Source organism: Rattus norvegicus, chromosome 1 (assembly GCF_036323735.1).
Source record: "Rattus norvegicus strain BN/NHsdMcwi chromosome 1, GRCr8, whole genome shotgun sequence".
Classification (NCBI taxonomy): Eukaryota; Metazoa; Chordata; class Mammalia; order Rodentia; family Muridae; genus Rattus; species Rattus norvegicus.
Genome location: NC_086019.1, coordinates 257,731,186 through 257,746,882, shown reverse-complemented (window position 1 = coordinate 257,746,882; position 15,697 = coordinate 257,731,186).

Sequence of the window (15,697 nt, the reverse complement as noted above, 5' to 3'; positions counted from 1 at the left end):
TCAGCAAAATCCTCACCCAAATGATATGAAATGTACAAGGTGAAAGAGAAGGAAAGTGAGAGTCAAAAGAAAATGTACATTTCCTGTGGCTGTATGAACTCTCACAAAACTCAAAGCTAGGGCAAGGTGTGGAGGGTGATGGTACACACACCCAGTGATCACAACACTGGAAAATGGAGGCATGAGGACAGATATTGGGGGCCATTCTTGATTTCATCATGAGACCTTGTCTCAAAGGCAAAGAGGAAAAAATGGTCTTAAGTTCAAAACTCTAACTTGCATTTAATGTATTTAGTTTATTATACAGACAGTATATAGTTAATAATCCAGAACAATAAAAAGGAGGAAAGAAGAGGAGAAGAGAGGAGAGGAGAGGAGAAGAGAGGAGAGGAAAAGAAAGGAAAGGAAAGGAAAGGAAAGGAAAGGAAAGGAAAGGAAAGGAAAGGAAAGGAAAGGAAAGGAAAGGAAAGGAAAGGAAAGGGAGGGGAATAGAGGAAGAAAGCACACATAGGAGACAGGTAGGCTCACAATGAGGGAAGATCCAAACCTTTTTAAATTATATCCACTATCATCTTCTCTTTGCCACAATTTCTTTCAAACTGTCTTTAGTTTCCATCTCTCTCATCTGATACCAAGTCTACAGCATTCCAAGAACAAACACTAATCCCCTTTCCAGTTAAGGTACCTAATGTGCAAACGCATACAGATGGAACTTGTTTATTAGCCACAGGCATGTCTAAGTAATTTATTCTCTATTTTTATATTACTACAATCTACACTTTACATTTTGCCTTCAGTAATAAAACTCAGATACTACAAAATATCATGGCACTGCTCAGTCTTTCCACCTCATAGCATATCTACTAACCTCACAACCAATGGCATATGTATAAAGTAAAAACACCATTTGAGCAGAGATTCTACAAATAAGAAGTGGTATGGTTCTCCCAAAATGTGTAATTAAAAAAGCCACATTTTTTAGAGAATTAATTGGAAAGTATATTATGTTGGATAGAATTTGTTAATAACTTATATGTGGTATTTTTCTTCCCATCTTCATTAGTCATGTGAGAATTTCATACAATATATTTTGATTATATGTTCTCTCTTCCCCCATCCCTACCAGACCAACACTCTCTTCCATAACTACCCAATATAGTGTCCCTTAAAAAAAAACCAACAAGGGCTGGAGAGATGGCTCAGCGGTTAAGAGCACTGACTGTTCTTCCAGAGGTCGCGAGTTCAAATCCCAGCAACCATATGGTGGCTTACAACCATCTGAATGAGATCTGATGCCCTCTTCTGGTGCATCTGTAGACAGCAACAGTGTACTCATATACATAAAATAAATAAGTAAATCTTTAAAAAAAACTAACAAGTATAATTTGTGCTTTCAGTATATTTTCAACTGTGTGGCCTTCCACTGAACCATGGTGGACCTAGAAATGGCTACATACATGAAGTAAACTGACTTTCCCTCTACCAGCAACTACCAATGGCCAACAGTTCCTTAGCTAGGAATGAAGCTTCATGTCCACCTCCCCTCTCAATACTGAAATTTTCTACGACTTGACCTTGTGAAGGACCTGTACATGGTATCACAACTGCTATGAGCTGAATATGTGCAATGGTCCTGTTGTGTCAACAAAAAAAATAAAATTAAAAAGAAGAAGAGGAAGAAGAAGAAGAAGAAGAAGAAGAAGAAGAAGAAGAAGAAGAAGAAGAAGAAGAAGAAGAAGAAGAAGAAGAAGAGGAGGAGGAGGAGGAGGAGGAGGAGGAGGAGGAGGAGGAGGAGGAGGAGGAGGAGGAGGAAGAAGAAGAAGAAGAAGAAGAAGAAGAAGAAGAAGAAGAAGAAGAAGAAGAAGAAGAAGAAGAAGAAGAAGAAGAAGAAGAAGAGGAAAAAGAAGAATGCTGTTTCCTCCTCTGGCTCTTCCAATCTTTCATCTTCATCTTCCACGATGATCTCTGAACCTCGGAAGGTAATGTGATATACATTTCTGTGAGTTTTTCACACTCTCTTATTCTCTATACTGTGACCACTGTGAGTCTCTGTTAATCACTACTGAGAGAAAAACCCTTCTCTGATGTGGGATCTCAGATGAACTCATTTATAGGTATAACTATAAGACATCAGGAAGCAGTTTAGCCCTATGCTCATTAACTAGATTAACAGTAGTAAGCTATTCCTTAGTGCCTATGACCCCTCTGGCCACCGCTATATACTAATCTGCTTCAAAGAAAGGAAGTAAAGAAAGAAAGAAGAGAGAGAGAGAGAGAGAGAGAGAGAGAGAGAGAGAGAGAGAGAGAGAAAGGAAGGAAGGAAGAGAGAAAGAGAGAAAGAAAGAAAAAAAACCCAAAACTTTCTTTGTCTTTGTTCTCTTGATTAACAGAAGAGAGGAGACACAAGAACAAAAGCTGGGAACCCCAACCTCTGTCTGTACATAGTGTATGTGCTCCATTTACTCATTACAGAAAGAAACAGAATACTGTTGTGTTAAAGAAAATTGAATCATTAATTATGTACTTCATCATTGTCTTCCAGAAGGGCAGGCTGTCTTCTGTGACATTTTTACATATTTAAAGGCAGCATTATGTGAAGACTGAGTATGATATTTGGTTTATTAGATGTCACAGACAATTCTCACTGACAGTGATGGGTTAATCTAAGGGCACGAGAAGTCTTAGAGAGGAGACCAGAGCTAGACACCCCCACCCCCAAAAATAACCCGATGATCCCCGACTCATTATGTTTTTGACTTTGATTTATTTTATTCACTCAATTGCCTTGCTACGAAATTTTCTACAAGGTATAATATTCTAAGTACTAGAAATGTAAAGATGAAAGCTGAATGAGTTCCGAATACAGTCATTAAAGCAAGCACTTCAATACATAATTTACAATATATTAAGATAAGAGCAATGTGTGAACAAAGGTTCACAGTAGGTTGAGAATATCTTAACCTGGAGCAAGAAACCACGAAAAAGTTCTATTTTACTTATGAAAGATTTCGAATACTCTAAGACGAGGCTTAAGGAATATCTTTGTTATGGTTTCCGTTACTACGAAACACCACCACCAAGGGAATTCTTATAAACGACATTTAATTGGAACTGTCTTACAGGTTCAGAGCTTCTGTTCATTATCATCACAGTGGGAGCGTGGCAGCATCCAGGCAGACTTGGGGCCAAAGGAGCCCAAAGTTCTACATCTTGATCCAAAGGCAGATGGGCAAAGACTGGCAGCTAAGATGAGGGTCTTAAAGCCCACCTTCATAGTGATGCAGTTCCTTCAGTGAGGCCACACCTACTTTTACAAGGCCATAGCTCTTAATAGTGACTCTCCCTGGCCCATGCATATTCAAACTACTGCAAGGGGTAAAGAGGAATTTGAGATACAGGTGATTTGATGGTATATGTGGATATACCCTTTCACATGTTTGGAAGCATACCTTATAAAATTTAATATTGAGTTAAAATATTGAATCAATATTCATACTGATATAATTTGTGTTTTTTTGTGATGGGGATGCCCAATAGTAGATACAACATATCTTTATCCAGTGCTACTGATTGTTCTCAAAACCAAACTGGAAGTCTTGTCATATACTGTGATTCAACTATTGATATTATTCAATGCTTTGTTGTCCCTTAACTTCTCTCAAGTCCTTGTTGCTATGGTATTTTCTGTTACTAAGATAAGAGCATCTAATATAGCATGGACCATGTTAGTCACATTTCAGTGGGTGCTCCATTACTGTACCACCACCACCACACCCTTCTTTACCTTGTGGGCTAAGTGTGCTAATGACTTTCTCATTACTTTGACAAAACCTTAAGAAAGGAAGAAACTATTTTGGCTTGCCATAACTGCTGCAGCTATCTTGCTTGATGAAAGAACAAATTTCAAAAAATATCTTCTGAGTCCATCCTGGCATGGAGCCTTCCATGGTTCTATCAATATCCAAGCCGTCTCTCCTCGTCTGCTTCTAATGAAATCAAACTTGATCATTAAGCATTGTGACCTTGCATCTAACTTCTCAACTACCCTTGGGAGTGTAGACTACCACACAACCTGGTGGCTCATGACTATGGTTAGACACATAATATTATATGCACATTTAAATTTAAACCACAGTTTGTTATATGTCCTAGTTATGACTTAGGAGCTATATGGATCCTTGAGTGGCAAAAATGACTTCAAGTTCAGCTTCTAGAACCAGACTACCTGAAGTTACACCCTTGACTTATGCTGAAATACCGTGTGACCTTAGGCGACCTCTTCAATAACACAGTACCTGAGTTTTCTGGTGGATAGCATAGCACACATCTCATAGTATCATGTTAAATAAAGTACACAGATCTCTTCCTTTTCCCTCTGCTGTGCCTTTTGGCCTTGTTTTTTCTCTGTAAATTTGGATTCTCTTGCAGACTATGTTAGAAACCTGTAGTTAAGTTCTTTGATTCTTTCCTGGTAGTTAATTTATGTTCTGTTCCTACCCATGACTCTTGTCATATTGGCAACATTTAGTTTTTTCAATCTTCTTTTGCCCCCTCCCTTCTCTACTCATCCTCCTCCCCCTTCTGTCATGCCTGCTCTTCCTCCTAGTTTCCTTATCTCTCTTCTGGTGTCTACACTGAGATAAGCTCCTCAACAGGTAAAGCACTTGAGATTCTCAAATAAAATGTAGTTACAGATAAGATGCTGCCTCCCATAAAGGACCCGGGGATGCCTCAGTGGGATTTCTGTGGGGTCACAGGGAAGGGACTGAAGCAGATTAATTCTAAAAGAGCCCAAACTCCTTCTTAAATCCTGTGCCAATTTAGCTTTTAGAAATGTAGTTCTCTAGAGAAAAAATAACTTTAAACAGCTAGAACAAAATGCATACTTCACTTGAAGGCTTCCCATTTTTAAGGAAGAGAAAGATTATATTATGTCACTTGTGCACTTAATCACATTAATAGTCCTTTTTGATATAATGCAACACTTTATGAGTCTACAAATCGCCTCCAAAATGTCTTCCTAGACGTGATACGTCAAAGGTGCCAATGCTGCATCGGAATGCCCTGTTTCTTAACTATATTTCATCTAGCTGTAATTCCAAAGTTCTATCTTTTACTTGTTCATTTTCTACACTTTTTTTTGGTAACACTAAGTTAACTATCTTCAGGAGAGTTCCACACTCTTTATTTGGCTAATTGTTTCCTTAAAGTGTCATTCACAAGCCAGTCCGTCCCCTGTGTTTACTGTGTGGGCCGGAGGCTGTAAAGTGTTGCTAAAAGCTTCATTACACTCCGAGTAAACAGTTTTGGCAAGAATGCTTCACAGGTGGTGCTGTGTCTTTCAGATTGCACCACACCAGGTGGTACATAATGTCTCAGGTTTAGTGTCACTGAGATGGATCAGTGGCTTGGGTGGTGGCCGCCATGGCTCTGTATTGTTCTACGATGCTCCTGCAGAGCCCAGATTAGACCATGTGCTGATATTATATAGACAGTGTTTGTCTAGTCTTCCTGGAGACTTTCAGTAAACACTAAGCTCCTGGATTGGTGAATAAACATTCTCCTGGAGCTGATCTCCTTTAAATATTAACAAAGATGTCATCCATTACTGAAAGTGGACAGATGCCAGAGCCTGTTCTAGATGCTCTATGAATCTGAGCCCAGCAGTCATCTACACTTCACAGATGAGACATCCGAGCTACAATGAAGTTAAAAGTTAATTAACTTGCCAAGGTCACAAGGCTGAGAAGTGACAGTGATAGAGATGGAATTTGAGCTCTCTGGCCTCAAAACTCCACACTACGCAACGGCCCCCTCTGTCCCTGGACAAGTCACCTCAAAGCCTAGTTTTTGCAGGCAGTTGTCCTTGACTATACTAATACTTCCTGTGTTCCATACTCCTAGACAACTGAACGCTTTTCTTCTGTATTTCTTTGTAGCACTAAGCACAACACATCTAATATTATGAGACATAAGAGAGGAAGGAGAGTAAATGCATTCCAGTCCACTGATTTCTAGATATCTCAGGACAACTTAACTTTGCCAGGTCTATTTCAGGTCCTACCACTATTTTTGTCTTGAAAGTCTAAGATTCAATGAAAAAGATACAAGACTTTTATAACTTTAAATAACTATCTTTTCATTCAGTTAGTCATATCCTTGTACTCCTCTCTCTCTCTCTCTCTCTCTCTCTCTCTCTCTCTCTCTCTCTTTTCATAATTAAAGTGTGTTATTCTCAAAATCAGGGACCATCTAAATTTCTCCTCTTCTATGGCTCTCACACTTGTCCTTTCATGGGACCTTACTGGTGGTACATCAATCGCATAGCTGCCATACTGAAAACTGCCAACAACTGGATGTCCTGTCTTCCTTAAGAGCTTCATTTCCCAATAGACACCCACACCAATGATAGCTTAGCAATCCAATGGATCTTCTTGTTCTGGAAAGTTGCCCAGTCTTACACAGTGACAGCATTTCATGGGAAGTAAAGAACATCATCTGCATTAAAGTCACATAGGTTTGGATTCTATTTACATCATTCAGATGCTGTAAATGTGCCTCTAATTTAGAATTAGCCCTCACAACATAATGTGGTTGCCTAACCTCTTAGTGTCTGACCTTTGACTCCCTACCTCCAATATGCACATAGATAAATATCAATCTTATTTAGTATATATGTCTTCTAGTGTGGGTGTGAGCTACTATAAAATTGAGGTCGATGTTTTATTTATCCCTAGTGTAGATGAGAAATTCAACTGTGGCCTTTGAATGAATTAATTTTATGCAAGAAATTAACACTCCTTTTACATTCTAGGCATGCTCTTTGTGTTATAGCACTGGGAAGAATTATGAACTTAGGAGCATGTAGAGATTTTGAACTCATCAAAGTAACTATGAAGCAAACACTACCTGTCTTACTTCCAGAAGTAGTAAGTCTATTGTTTATAAACTTTATTCTTTCAGAGTTTTGTGCATACATATAGTCTTTTCTTGATAAAAAGGATCAACTACAGCAAAATATCTCCTGTGATCTTTCAAGGACTGTCTCCGAAATGGTCTGATCACAATCCAAAGCTCCAATCTGTATTCATTTTTTATAAGCATATCTGAATTTTAACATTGAAAATGCTACAAGCAAGTGCTATGCATTTAGTACCACAAGTGCTAAGGCTCTACTGAGCATCTGCTCAATTCAGTAGGTTTTTCCAACTGAGAAAAAACATTAATTTCTTCCCTCTGGATGTTTATACATACATATGATCACACAGACAAATGGATTCGAACTCAAATGAAGACTCCAACAGTTACTGGCTTAGAAGTAAGTAAGCAGCGTGTGTGTTTCAGTGGTTGACAACATATTATTGCTCTTCCAGGAGATCCAAGTTCAATTCCAAGCGTCCATATGAGGTAGTTCAGAACCACCTATATAATTCCAGCTCCCAGGGATCCAGTGTCCTTTTCTGGTTTCTGCTGGGACTGGTTCACATGAGCACGTATTTCCACACAAACGTTATTTAGAAAGAATAACGACATCTTCTACCCCGGAATTAGGTAACTTTCTTGTTGCTATGACTAGATATGTGACAAAGAACAATGTAAGGAAGAAAGTTGTATGTTTTTCTTACGATTTATGAAGGAATACAGGGGGCTCAGTGTTAAGAGCATTTGTTTTTTTCTTACTGGATATTTTTTATTTACATTTCAAATGTTATTCCCTTTCCCCCACCCAACCACCCACCCCTTCCCACCTACCTGCCCTGACATTCCCCTATACTGGAGGGTCCAGTCTTGGCAGCACCAAGGGCTTCTCCCCACTTTGGTGCCCAACAAGGCCATCCTCTGCTATATATGCAGCTGGAGTCATGGGTCTGTCCATGTGTACTCTTTGGATGGTGGTTTAGTCCCTGGGAGCTCTGGATGGCTGGTATTGTTCTTATGGGGTTGCAAGCCCCGTCAGCTCCTTCAGTCCTTTCTCTAACTCCTCCACTGGGGACCCTGTTCTCAGTTCAGTGGTTGACTGTGAGCATTCACCTCTGTATTTGTCAGGCTCTATCAGAGCCTCTCAGGAGACAGCTATATCAGGCTCCTGTCAGCATGCACTTTTTGTCATCAGCAATATTGTCTGGGTTTGGTGGCTGTATGTATAAGGCCTGGATCCCCAGGTGGGACAGGCTCTCAATGGCCACTCCTTCAGTTTCTGATCCAAACTTTGTTTCATATCCCCTCCTATGATTATTTTTATTCCCCCTTTTAAGAAGGACTGAAGTATCCACACTTTGGTTGTCCTCCTTGACCTTCATGTGTTCTGTGGCTTGTACCTTGGGTAATCCGAGTTCTTGCAGAGGACCCAAACTATACTCTCAGCATACACATGGCCGCTCACAATTCTCTGGAATTCCAGTTTCTGGGGATCCAGTGTCATCTTCTGGCTACCACGGGCACCAGGCATATACATGGTACAAAGATTATATACTCAGACAAAACTCATGAACACATAAGATAAAAACAAATATGTTCAGGTTTGGTCTTTTGCTATGTATTATTGTCATGCTAAATACTGACATTGCCCCCAGGGCCTAGAGAATCTGCATATACACGATGCAATGCTATGTGAGCTGCTCCTTAATTCAAAACTTTTGGTTGAATAAAGATGCCAACAGCCAATGGCCTGCCAGGATATAAATAGGCAGAGTTTTGGTCCCTAGGCTTGGGGTTTGAGGAAGGAGAAGGGAGAAATGAAGGTAGAGAGAGGGAAAGAAGCCATGGGGTAGATGAGTCATGAAAACATGGCTATGAAGGCTGACCAGTTGGAGTGGAGGGCTTCCTAGATGGAACATGGCAGGTTCTAACTCAGGACTATTGATGGGGAAGTAAATTCTAATAGTCTAAAGGGTAGATATCTGCCCAGCCCTCAGGCTTTAAAGGCTTATCATAAATATACAAGTTTTGTGTTCCTTTAAATGAGAATTGAATGACTGTAGGTGGGGTAGAAGTGGGGTATATGTATCTTAAAACAAATAAATACCCTCGAGTCTGGTATTGAGGCTTGAACCAAACATCTCATACATGTTAGGAAAGTCCCCTGCCACTGAGCTTCAGTACTTTCTACTTTGAGAGAGGATCTCACCAAGCTACCACACTGCCCTTGAACTCACCCTGCTGCACAGCGTTCCTTGATTTCATAATCAAGTCTGTGCCAGAAGTCTCTCCTCATATTAGTGCCTTAAGATGAACAGTATAAGAAACAGCATGGCATGGCCTGTCGACAGAAAGATTTCTCTTTCTCTCTAAAATGTACTACAGATGCTGATCATTTCACAATGTCATGCAAACCATATCAAACCTAAGAGAATGGATTAATTCTAACTGATTAATATTTTATAGTTATTGTGTATCACATTTCTCCTAGAGCCCTTATAGACCATGCCTTTTAAAACTCTCACTCAATTTTATTTTCTCATAGGTATTAGTTCAAATATAGATAGAATTTGATTTTAGAGAAACATCTTAAATGGAAAGGAGTCCTCATTAAAGATCCGCATAGTCAGATGCTCTATGTTTGCAAACAGAGATCCTCCCACGCCGCCTTCACTATCTGATCCTAGACATTTTGTAGCCACAGGTAGCCAGTGTGACTGGCCCTTTAGGATTATTCTTCAGTGATAACAGCATATTTATCACAGTTGAAACCCCTGTAATTTGTGGGCTAATCTGATTGCAAACAAACGAGCACACACACACACACACACACACACACACACACACACACACACGCGCGCGCGCGCGCGCGCGCATTAATAAGCTTTGCATCGTTGTGGCGAAGCTTAAGATAAACATCAGGATCAGAGAAAAGGTTTATTTTGCCAAACAGTTCTGGATGTTACAGTCAAGGGCCCAGTTATTTCGGACCTTTGCTTGATAAAATATCATGGAGAAGACTACATGGTAGGTATCTGTTTACCTTGTGGCTGTTGAGAACTAGAGACAGATAGGGTCAGGGTCCCTGTTGTCTGTCCAAGAATTTATGCGAATAAAGTAACTTTATTCTGCCATACCCCACTTCCGAATGTTTCCATTACCACCCAACAATACTAAGAAATGTCAATCAAGCCTTTAACATATTGGTAACATTCCACATCTAAATATACAATATACACACAAAAACACTCTATGAACATACAGTGTTTCTAATACAGTTTTGTTGCTATTTCTTTTAATTTTGGAGCAATAATACACAATTCTGTCTCTCATAGTATTTTTGAAGTTTGGAATCTAGCCTAGACCTTGTATTCCCTAGCTCGATTTTTCTCACACAGACCAACTATATGCTGTGCTTTCTGACCCATTAGCCTTTTTTATATTCTTCACTCATGCTTCAGATAAACAAGTGAGTGGCTAGTTGAATGACAAGGGGACCAGGCTTCAAAAAAGAGGCTTCAACAAAGCTCATATGAATGTTCAGAGCCAAAGCAACATAGCCACAAAACAAACAACCAAAGGCCCTGCCCTGTGCTCTCCCATGCACACAGATGTTCACTCATTCCTTATGAAAAGCAAGGTAAGCGAGGGAACATTTGGGTTCCCAGCATGGCTGCAAACACTTTCCTGGCCAGCTCTGAATTACAGATGGGCATAAGGAGAGATCTAAGCATGTGCAACGGCATAACAGGCTTAGGCCGTTTAGAAAAGTTTTACTAGGTGTATCAGAATTTATGCTTATTTTTGTGTGCCTCGAAAATAACATCTTTTTGAAGTAGGATTTGGCTTGCCTGTTTTTAGCTCCTTTGCTCATTTAACATTCTCTGCAGTCTTATATGACGTTTTAATTTTTATGCATGTGAAACCTTATACCAAATGAGTGGATACACACATTTATTTCCCTAGTTTGTATTATATTGCTATTTAATCTCGTTCAAATAGATATTTATCACAAAATTATTCTTTCAAAAGAAATTTTCTGGCATTATGGCATAGTATCTTTCCAACCCAGTGACTAACTATTAAATCTTTTAAGGAGAGTGTCCCCAAAGAAGCAAAGAGATCCTTCATTATACATAGACAAATATTAAGTATGTACTATGCTTTGAGTTTCTATTTCAGACTGTGGACAGTGACAGTTATGTCACCATAAGAACTACCTAACATCCTTAAGCCATAGAATTTTACTGCACATTGAAAATGATTACCTTGAACCCCTAGAGTTATAATGAAAACTTTATGTAGTTTATTTTAAACCACAAAATAGTATAGAAAGATGAATGTTGACATTATCTTTTCTATAAGTTTTACTACTTTTCTAACTATATATATTTTTTCTAACTATATTTATATATAATTTAGTATAATATATTTATATATAATTTAGTATGATATATAAAACTCAGGTCCTGAACATTTTTCATACACAGTCTTTACTTCCAAATACCAAGCTACATTCCATAGTCATCATTTAAAGTAAAATTTAATTCATGCCTAATTTATTTTGGTTGCAAGCCACAAACTGGTTTCAAAGAAGCTTAAGCAAATAATGAAGCGTGTGTTTGTGCAATTTTGTGTTAAGGTGAAGTGACTGTAAAATTCAAGGCTATGATTCTGAGCAAAGCACTAAGGCCAGGGACGGGGATTTTAACAAGCCTGGGGCTTCTCTCTTGTCTGCCTCTCTGGAATATCTTCTTCATTGTTCTCTTCTCTTACTCATGCTCAAGCTGGAAGATGTTTCATAATCCCAAAAAACACACTGCCTTACTCGGAACAAATATATTCCTGAATTTCGGAAAGTCTGATTGTTGGCATGAAGTCCAGGCTCTGCTCCACAATTACCTGGCAATAGCCAGGTATACCTGACTCACTGTAAAAGGGGCTGCTTACCCTCCTCCCCAACTCTCTTGCTCTCCTTTGATCCTTTACCCTCTCCCCTCATTCTGCTTCCCTGTCTCTCTCCACATGCTCATGGCCAACCTCTATTTCTACTCCTCTATTCTTCTCTATTCCTCTCCTTCCCTTCCCTCTCCCTCTCCCTCTCAACTCCCTTCCCCAGGCCCTGAATAAACTCCATTCTGTACTATAGTCCTGTGGCTGGTACCTCAGAAGGGGAAGGGATGCCTCAGCATGGGCCTGAAAGGCACCCCACTTACCCACACCATACAGTGCCTCCACCAAACATATTCCTTCTCTCCTTTCCTTTTATAAAAAACGACACCAATTGTTGGGGTTTAGACCACATACTCATGGGCCATCAGGTGATATCATTATCAATTGTTCTTGGTATGTTAAGTTAATACACACTGCCATGGTAGTTATATCTAAGTGTTGCTTTACAGACATTACATAAACCTGTGGGAAGTTGCATTGCACAATTATATTTTTTCCTGTTTTATTTTACACTGCTTTTAATTTCAAAAAGGTAAGATCCTATACCACTATACCACACACGATTGGTCAATAAGCCAGCATGGAATATACCTTAACTAATATGAGTCCACATCCACCTCAACACAAAAGGGTACCTAGAAAAATACTCAATTAATCAATTAAATTGCAGCATGTTTGAAAAAACTGGTCTATATGTAGCAATTCAAATATATATTATTTATAAACAATATTTATACATTGTATTTATTCATAAATATGAATATATGTGAATTAATAAAACACATATACGCATATGTTTAGTTTCTGCTAAGATATGATTAATGGTAAACCATGAGTAATTTCCAGATTAAAACAAGGCATAAATGTTGCTGTGATGTCCTATGATCCTGGTGCCAGGGGGAATGGAAGGAAATACAGTTGATGACTGACATCTGTGGACCACAGGTGAAACCCGTCCCCACCAGTATGTTTCATCATGAAGTTCTTGGACAGGAATGAGTTTAGAAGAATTGAAGCCACCTTTCCAATATATGTCAACTTTGACCTAGAAAAATGAGGAAACTTGAAATTGGGCAAAGAGAAGAATTGAGGAAACAATGTTTTTTCTTAGGTCCTCCTTCCCAAAAGATGGCTGTGGTTATTTCAGGTTTGCTATCCTCTTTGACTGACTTAGGGATCTCAGTCATGATAGATTCATGACGCTTGAAATATTTATCACCACAATCCATGCCTTGGAATGCATTATTAATTTTTTAACCAACATTAAAGGTTAAAGACCATGCAAAAGCTTTGCTCCACTATCAACTGGATTATCTCTCAGAACAGACAAGTGGGAAAGTTAACGTATGAGGACCACAAACTGATGGGGTTGCTTTTACAGCACTCCTTGCAAGATGTCTTTTGTTCCTTGCTTATTCCCCTGAAAGTCACATGTCTATGTGCACAATAAACTGGCTTTGGGATATTTCAGTTTCAGAAAGAGGAAGTGATCTGTGTGATTAATCATCTACTTTTGTACACAACCAAGCTTGTATAGAATCATCTTATAAAATCCAATATTTTAATATTTACCAAGAAATATGTAACATGATTTAATCTCAAGTAATTAAAATACCAGCGTCAATTTTCTTCATTTGTTGGTATTCTTAAATTTCTTTAATTAGCCTCATTAAATTAATATTTTATATTGAGGAAAAGCTATTTAAATTTTAAATTGGTATTGTCAGTTAAATATGCATTATTTCTCATTTCTGGCTTTATGTTAAAATGTAAGAGATTTATGATTCTATACAATAATTTTCTTTGAGCTGAGAATAATTGGTTCTCTTTAGTTTTTCTAAATTCTTTATCAGCTTCCCAAAGTCCTACATCTCTGTTTTCCTGGGGAGAGCAATTTAGCACAGCCATAATCATTCATTCAGCATTATTTATTCCATTTGTCTTATGGTACTTGTAGTGCTTCGCATGACAATTGTTTTCCACAGGCTCAGATAGTAGAGCTATTTGAAGAGTTGGTGTAGCCTTGCCGGAGGAAGTGTGTCATTAGGTATGAGATTTGAGGGTTTATTATATCACACCATTTCCAGTCCCCACCCCTTCAGTCATATTTTCAGGTGAAGATAATCTCTCGGTGTCTTACTTAGGATTTTATTTCTGTGAAGAGACTCTGTTACTAAGGAAACTCTTATAAAGGACAACATTTAATTGGGAGTAGCTTATAGTTTCAGAGGTTCAGTCCATTCTTATGGCGGGAAGCATGGCAGCCTTCAGCCAGACATGATGGTAAAGAAAGAGCTGAGAGTTCTTCTACATCTTGATCCAAAGGCAGCTAGAAGGGCACTGTCTTCCTTAGGCAGCCAGGAGAAGGGTGTCTTCTGCACTGGCAGAGCCTGAACTCTAGGAGACCTTAAAGCCTGCCCACACAGTGACACACTTCCTCCCACAAAACACTCCTTTTCCAACAAGGCCATCCTCCATAATAGTGCTACTCTCCACGGACCAAGCACATTCAAACCACCATACTTAGTTTTCTGCTCTAGCCATTAGCTGACTTGCCACCATGATTTCCCTACCATTATGGATTATCTGTCTGCAAAGGTAAGCCCAATAACACTCTCTAAGTTGCTTTGGCCATTTTGTTCAATCACAGCGACAAATAGTAGCTAATGCAGTAGATTAATGGTAGAGTCTTTTCTTTCTTGTTCTAGCAGTTAATTTAAAGAAACTAATCAAATTTGAAGAAAATAACAAAGACTTTGGAGACATATGTTTCAACAAAAGTAGAGATTTAAAGGGTGCTCTTCTACGTGCATACGTAGCCAAAGGAGTGATATTACTTAAGTCTTCACAACAAAGTGAGCCCGTCCTGTTTCTTTTCATTTTTACTAAACACCCACAGGGATGAGACGTTCGGCTCATGTTTTATGAGACCTCTTCTGTTCTTCTCTGCTGTTACTTTATGAAAGGTTTCAAGTGTTTGACGTGTCACATTCACTGACTCAGTCAACTAGTTTCCATGTGGGTTTATGATTATGAACAGACAGAAAGAAAAAAAAACAGTGAAACAATATGCTACAAAAAGCAAAGCAATAATATATATTTTATTCTTAATGACAGAAGATGGTAATACAAATCTCTTGGGCTCTTCAGGGATAAGTCTACCTAACATCTCCTAGTCATGAGTTGAAGGGATATTATTAAGTTCTTTATCTCACCTAAGCTTTTTTAACTTGAAAAAAAATGATTCCATGTCATAAGGATTTTCTTCAATTTCATCCATAGAAATTTTGCTTAATTTCATTAATAGCAACATTTTTTTTTCGGAGCTGGAGACCAAACACAGGGCCTTACACTTGCTAGGCAAGCGCTCTACCGCTGAGCTAAATCCCCAACCCAATAGCAACACTTTGTAACGAGTTTACTTTTATCTCATTTTTTCAGGTTCCATTGAAACATGTTGTTCTAAATTAAATTGTTAATGCACATATTTTCTCCTATCAGAGAAAACTTGGGTGGACATTTTCTTAGTTTGTCAATAGGGTCTGCATTATTCTAATAACACATGGTAATTATATATGGAAAAATTATGTATGGAAAAATTATAATGGTATGATAGATAGTACTTCATCTTTTTTTCTATTTTTCATAAAACTTTGAAGTTTATATATCTGAAGGTAATTCTGAAATTTTTGACTGTTGTTTCTGAAGAGATTACTTCTATAGATCCAAAAGGATTTACAGTTCTATCGCTTTAAACGGGGAGAGCAGTATGACCTTAGGATCCATGCTATTTGAAGATATCTAAGAAGACTTTCTAGAACCATTT